The following is a 7,047-nucleotide window of genomic DNA, read 5'->3' on the forward strand; positions in this document are numbered from 1 at the left end:
CATAAGAAGAGATGAAATACTGCCATTTGTGACAACATGGATGGACCTCGAGATCATCATGCTAAGTGAAATAAGCCAGACAGAAAAAGGTGAAAATCACATGATATCACTTATATGTGGGATATAAACCTAAACGCAACAGACGAACAGGACAAACAAACATAGAGTCATGGACATGGACAATAGACTAGTGGTTACCAAGGGTAAGGAGGGAGGGTGAAGGAGGGAGGTAGGCGGGGTAAAGGGGGTCAAATATGTGGTGACAGAAAGAAATCTAACTATGGGAGGGGAACACACAATGCAATTTGTGTATGCCTTATTGTTGAACTGTATGCCTGAAACTTATTGGATTTCGTTAACCAATGTCACACACACACACAAAAAATAACAAATAAATAATAAAAAATAAAAAAAAGAAGAAGGAAGGAAAAGTCACTATATTTTGAACTTTCAGTTTCCTTCAATGGACTCTTTGTTTACAACAGCCCCTCCCAAGTCCATAAAAGAGTAGTCCTCTCGTTTGTTTCTCTGGACTTGCACATGTTTCACAATTAGACTGTCCTGAATTGCAATTCTTCGTTGTTTCTATGTAAACTCATTTTGCTGGAGAAATATCTGGCTTTCTATTTGTTAAAGGTGAACAGTTGTATGGTATCGTCTGTGAATTATGTCTCAATAAAGCTATTATTTACATATATTCCTAAGCCTGGCTGCAGGGCCCAAACATGAAGCAGGTGCAGCTCTTTTGGAAAGATGTGTGATGACATTAAGTCTGAGAGTCCCAGTTTGCAGCAGCTGATCTCAGGCTGACAGTGTGAGTGAGTGCTACTGAAAACAGCTGCCTTCTCCCCTACCAGATACCAGCAGTTGCTTTGCATACTTGTATTCCAACTGAAATCAGAGGATGGAGGCTGAAGGGCACAGGAAACTCTAGTTATCCAGGGTAGCTCTTTTCTTTTTTTCTCCAGCTGAGCAAGGATGACACTGGTGAGAACTGCAGACTTGGCACAAGAGAGTGGAGCAGCCTGCACTCTTATTTCAAGAGGGAGGTGTTTTGAAAGCAATGCTTAAGGTTGGCGGGTAGGCAGCATAGGGGAAAGGAGGGGGATGCTGCCTAGTGAGGATTCATGAAGTCCTTTCAAGTCTCCAGACTCCTCCTGAGCAAATAATGTGTGTATGTGTAGTTGGGGGGGAGGTCCAGTGGGTGATAAGGTCTGTTTGGAGAGGTCGTGATGATTTTTTCTTCTTTTTTTAATAATAAAAATGTTTTATTAAGCCAAAGCTTGCAAATGTTACAATGCAGCAAGAATTTATTTAATTTACTTGTGTCATTCTCCTATTCAAGAACTTATAGTAACTACCTCTTTATGGAGTAAATATAAATTTCTTGGCCAGAATTTCAGACCTGCCCCTATCTAATCCCACTTCTCCTAGTACCCTCACATACTAACTTCTTAGCAGTCATATCTTAATATCTTATGTTCCTCAGAACTTGTCAAGCAAATCAGATTTAATGAGCACTATTATGTTATTATATAATACAAAAGAAGTAAGACAGTTTTGCCCTTGGTTCTTTCGATTAAATTATTGTACTATTTTTTGCTTAATTTCTAGATTTTTAAAAATGTTATGTCTATAGGTAAAATAGGCAGAAACCATTTTACACTGAATATTTTCTACAAACTCTGTTTGAATAAAGTTAATATGTAAGGCTATACTCAGATACTTTTAATTTTAATCAACAAAAATAATAGTATGGGAAACCGATTCCAAAAATTTATTGAAAGTAAGAGGAATGAATGAAGTGGCAGTGGTGTAATTCATTGTCATTCATCAAACATTACTTGAGTTTCTTCTATATACAAAAACTGAGAATACAAAGATGGATAAAACATACTTCTTGATTCCACAGAGCTCATAATTTGCTGGAAATGTGGCCCATGAAAACATTACAATACATATGAGTAAATGATATATTTCAACTTTATTAACATAAGCTCTAGAAGAAGCAAGAAAACCTACCTCAACTGTCAGCTCTGATAGCAGTTAGGCAGGCAGTGATGGCTCCACAAAGTGGTGATTTCTGAACTGCGTTCGAAGCATGGGTAGGAGTTAATAGTAGGTCAGACACATAATGAAAGGGAGTGGCCTCACCATTCAGACATTTTGCTTGTTTGAGAATCATGAGAGGGCACAATCTGACAAGGCATTGAGAGGTCCTTTAGTTAAATATCATTTATGATATTGTTTTGGAGTCTTAGAACTAACCTAACCATGACTTATTTTTCCCAATTTACAGGCTTGATTCCATGGACCATGTCATGTCCCATAATGTAGGCTGTCACTTAAAGTGTATGGCATCTGACATACATCTCCAATCCACGATCATCCTAGCTTTATGTTCTTATTTTTCTGATCACCCAAACTAACAACCTTGGAGTTATTCCAAACTCCTTTGCTCTCCACATTTAATCAGTCATCCTGTTTTGTCATTCTTACTTCTAATTATTTCTCAAATACACCTATCCTCTAGAGTAGTCATTGAGAGGAATAGAATGGAAATCTGTTCAGGAACAGACACAAGACATTAATAACAGACCTTGAGATTGAAAGTCAGAAGCCTTAGGTTCTAGACTTGCTTTTCCAACTGTCTTCTTTTATAAATTTAGGTTGTAAGTCTTACAATCTTATAATCCAAGAAAATGTTAAAAATAAATATAAAACATGCCAAAATTGAGAAACCATCTTTCAAACATCTAACTTTTTTTGCCAGCTTGACTCTACTACTTGATTTCTAAAAGGTTTAGTAATTATTTATTCAGTTTGTTTTGTCATTTCCTAATGCTGCTGATGCAATGATGTTTTCTGTAGGATGACAAGCAGCTGAGATTATGAGATCTGTATGACCTTGCAATTTCAGTACAATATATTTAGTCTGAAAGTTCCAAATGTAAACCAGGTTATCCTCTGAACTAGACATAATCTACTTTCCACCAATAAAAATTGGCAAATATGCAGTATTTCCCATTCTTATGACCAGTATGTCTTCTGGCACCTGCCTCTTCTATAATCTCATAGTTTAAGAGTATTGTCCGCTTTGGCCATGCTACCCTGAACAAGCCTGATCCTGTCTGATCTCAGAAGCTAAGCAGGGTTGGGCCTGGTTAGTACTTAGATGGGAGACCACCAAGGAAGACCAGGTGCTGTAGGCATAAAAAATATAAAAAAAGACTAAGGGGTTGTAAACTGACAAGGTCCTCACAATCTGTGAGGTCAACCAAGGGTTGCCTCACCTAAAAAAAAAAGAGTATTGTCCAAAGTTGCAATGAGAATATATTTATCATGGAAAAATTTTTACAAAAGAGACAAGAGGGTTATCATCATCAAGTGCTTTTAAACACTGACCTGATGCAACATCCCAGATTCTACAGGCACCACCATAGCTATCAGACACTATCAAGGACACACTACAATTAAAATGAACAGCAGAAACTGCATCAGAATGAGCAAAGTCTTGAGGCACTTTTCTGTTTTCACCTCCCATATTTTCACATTCTCATTAAAAGATCCTGAAACTTTGAGGTTGGATAGTGGGTTGAAATTACAGCAAAAAACATAATTACTGTTCCCCTTCAGTATTTTCCAGATCTCACATCTTAAATCTTTAGTTTTATCATTTGAGGCAGAAACAAGAGGACTGGAATCTAATGACCAGTCAACATCTGATATTTCTAGATTGTGGCCATAAAGTGTTTTCTCATATTTTCCATCAAAGGCTCCCAAAATTATAATTACTTTATCAGCAGAACTTGCTAGCCATTCTCCGTTAGGATAAACTGATCCTACTGCTTCCGTGTGTCCCACGAGAGTAAATTTGAGAGCATAGTTTGTCTTTTTAGATGCTTGCTTGCTCCTACTGGCTGATGAGGGGAGGGCTGACTTTACTTTGGTGATTGGACTTTTATTGCCATTGCTCTGAAGCTCCAAGTCAGTAGTAGGTTGGCTAGGTGTCCGGCTCTGGACCAGACAGCCTGGAGTTTCGGCTTTCATTATTTGATGCCCAGCCTGCCAACTACATTCTGCAGATACAAACGGGTGCATCAATCCAGTTTTATATTTTCTTGAAAGATCCTTCAATTTTGATTCCTGAAAGAAATTTCATCACTATTGTTTTCTCTGCTATTTAAATCTTCACTCTTTTGGAATTTGGGAAAGTATTGTTTAGAAGTTGGGAGTGATTTTGATACGGGACATCACTTGTAAAATTCTTAATCTTTTAGCAGGAAATGAAAAGGGACATCTTTTTGAGAGTTCTTAATCTTTTTAGTAAACCTAGTTAAGTTTTCCTCCCTCCTTTCTTTAGGAAAAAGGCCCTCTCCCTCAAATCCCGATAATTGCCCCGAAAGTGGTGACTCGGATCCTCTGGCTATTTGGCCTATTGTTAGCAGAAATGGTGTTAGGCCAGACAGGCAGGGCCTTTAGAGTCTGAGTGGGGTGGGGACTTTAAGGCAAAGGTCTCTTTTTTTACTTTTTAAGAAATATGTTAACCAAGCCTATTTCCCTTTACTTGCTTAATAGGCAAATCAATAATGAAAATTAAAAGATATATGATGTAAATAATAAGTTCATATCTTCTTTTCCTTGTCTAGGGACTGAGGCGGCACTTTAGCAGGAAACCCAAGACTCCACCCTAACTAAGGCAGAAAAGAAAAGAGCTCCACCAATAGGCAGACTATGACAATTCTCAGTAGGTAGCAGAGATAGAAGAAGAGACCTACCTTCCCTCAATATCCATACTAATAAGGGGTTCATGGCTCTTAGAAAAGAGTTAGGCAGGAAAGTTAGGGGGTTTCAGGTCTGCCTGCAAAGACACTGAGGTCATCCTATCCTAGAAGGGGTCTGCTGTAACCTGCCCACAATTAAGCAAGCCAGAAGGCATTTTTAGGCTAAAAGTAACTCATAGAAAGAAACAAGTGAGCCAGTCACTCACACCTGTGCAATAAAGACCCCAATAACTTTCAACTCACCTGAGCCTCATTATACCATCATAATATGATGCACATGCCCAGAAGTTCATTAATATCTTAACAGACTGAATTCCGGAATGAACATGAATAGAAAGCAAATGATGAATCACTGAATCCTGTCAATTTTAGTTGTCAGTCAAGGAAGCCCACCCCTCTAAGAAAAGTAACCATCCACAGCAAATAGGGATAAAAACCCTAAAGGCTTTGTTACCAGGTCTCTTGAGCCAAGCTTCTGTTGTTCAAGCCCGCCTCCACATCTGCAAGTGTACCTTCTCTCCTAATAAAGCTTTTCTTTTCTGCTGTATTTCAGCGTCTTGCTACATTTGTAGTTTGAGACATCAAGAACCTGGACAAGCGGGAGAGGATTCTCTGGTAACGATTTTATACTTACAAATAGAACCCCAGGGTATGCTTTGTAAATTGGGATTCTTGACAGTGGGGAAAATCAGCTTTTTCCTGGTTAATGCTGGTAGCTGTGGGGTAAGTTTGTGAAACTGGGTAAGCAAAAGGGACCTTCTGTAATTAAGCCATGAGAGTAGTGTTGCTGAAGCTTTGTAGTCTAGTTTGGGTCTTGCCTTAACCCCACCCCCATCTCCTACTGTGAGCAAGCTCTTTGCAGTGGTAGTGGTGAAATTTTCCTTTTTTCTTTTTACTTTTGCTTTTTTTTTTGTACCCATGTGGCCAGTAGACAATGGTTTAATAGTTCCATTATTCCTTCCCACTTGTTACATTTTTAATATTGTGGAGAACAGAGAGGAAATAAAATCCAAAGGCAGTAAAACAAGAATTGTTTGAAATCTGACGTATATTTCTAAACAAGAATTCTTTTTCTTTGTGGAATCTTATATGAAATGTGATATTGAAATACCAGTACAAGGCTTCGGCTACCAGAGTATTTGGTAATATTTTCCCACTTGGCAGAGGGATTGAATCAGCTTTTGGAATGAGGCTGAGACTGAAGAATTAAATTTTACTCTTGAAAAATCTAGTATCTTCAAAAAGAGTTTGAGGTAACCTAAAGTAAAAGACACATATACAATAAGATTATTAAATAGAAGTACAAAAAGAAATAGAAAATCAAAGTGATGAAAGAGAAGAGAGAAGAAAAAATGCTGTGTATAAGGGCTAACAGAATTATTTTTATATCTTTCCTTTTCCCCTAGCTTCTCCCTTTCTCCCCATACTTACATTGCCCCATCAACAAAAACAAATAACCTTCCCTTGGAGAAGAGCTCGCTCTATTAAGTGAGGAGAGCAGGAAGGGAATCTCAGGCTAGGGGATGGCTGGATGACCTTTATACTTCATGTTGATAATCCCAGGACCAAGGCTCCAAGACAGAATGGGGTCAATGCTGGTAAAGAAAAAGCTCAAGGGAAATACAACGTCATGTTTGGACTTCAGTGTCTCCAGCCAAGGAGGTGGAGGGAAGACACCTGCTAAGCAGAGCCCAGCCCTCAGTATTGCCCATCTCCCAGGAGTCTTCTCCCAGGCTTTCCCTTTCCTTCTCCCAACATTCTTCAGGTTGTTATGGTTGTTCTGCCTGGGTGATGCTGGATGCGACATTTCAAAGAAGGGTTTGTAGAGGAAGCTGACTATGGCATAAAGTTTTCTTCAGGCAGACTAAGAACATTGCGTAAAGTTGAGTGGCTGTCTTTTGATGTACACCGGTCTCCAGAGGGTTCTTTTGACAGGAGTTTAATGAGGAATGTTTGGAAGATTGTCACGGGAGACCTGGGACATCCCGATCAGTTTCCTACATTGATCAATGGTTAAACCTTGTTCAGAACACCCCTCCGTGGCTCCGCCGGTGTGCCCTTTCTCTAGGGGCGCGAGTCTTAGTTGTGGGCACCCCGAAACATACGGCAACTGAATCTCCAAGACAGCCCAGTCCCTCAGTCCTTCAATCTCCACCAGAGGACAGTGACCTTCCCCACCCTATAATCCAGGACAACAGAGGCCAAATAGCACCGCCTCACCTCCTCGGACTTGGGCAGGTAACCCCAATGGGACTCCTGCTCC

At 39.4% G+C, this 7,047-nt stretch overlaps 2 pseudogenes; one reads left to right on the plus strand and one right to left on the minus strand.

The window, feature by feature from the left end:
• Positions 1 to 2,818: 2,818 nt before the first annotated feature.
• Positions 2,819 to 4,050, minus strand: LOC102878221 (annotated as a pseudogene).
• Positions 3,094 to 3,212, plus strand: LOC112477428 (annotated as a pseudogene).
• Positions 4,051 to 7,047: the final 2,997 nt, after the last annotated feature.

Source organism: Pteropus alecto, unplaced genomic scaffold, assembly GCF_000325575.1.
Source record: "Pteropus alecto unplaced genomic scaffold, ASM32557v1 scaffold433, whole genome shotgun sequence".
NCBI lineage: Eukaryota > Metazoa > Chordata > Mammalia > Chiroptera > Pteropodidae > Pteropus > Pteropus alecto.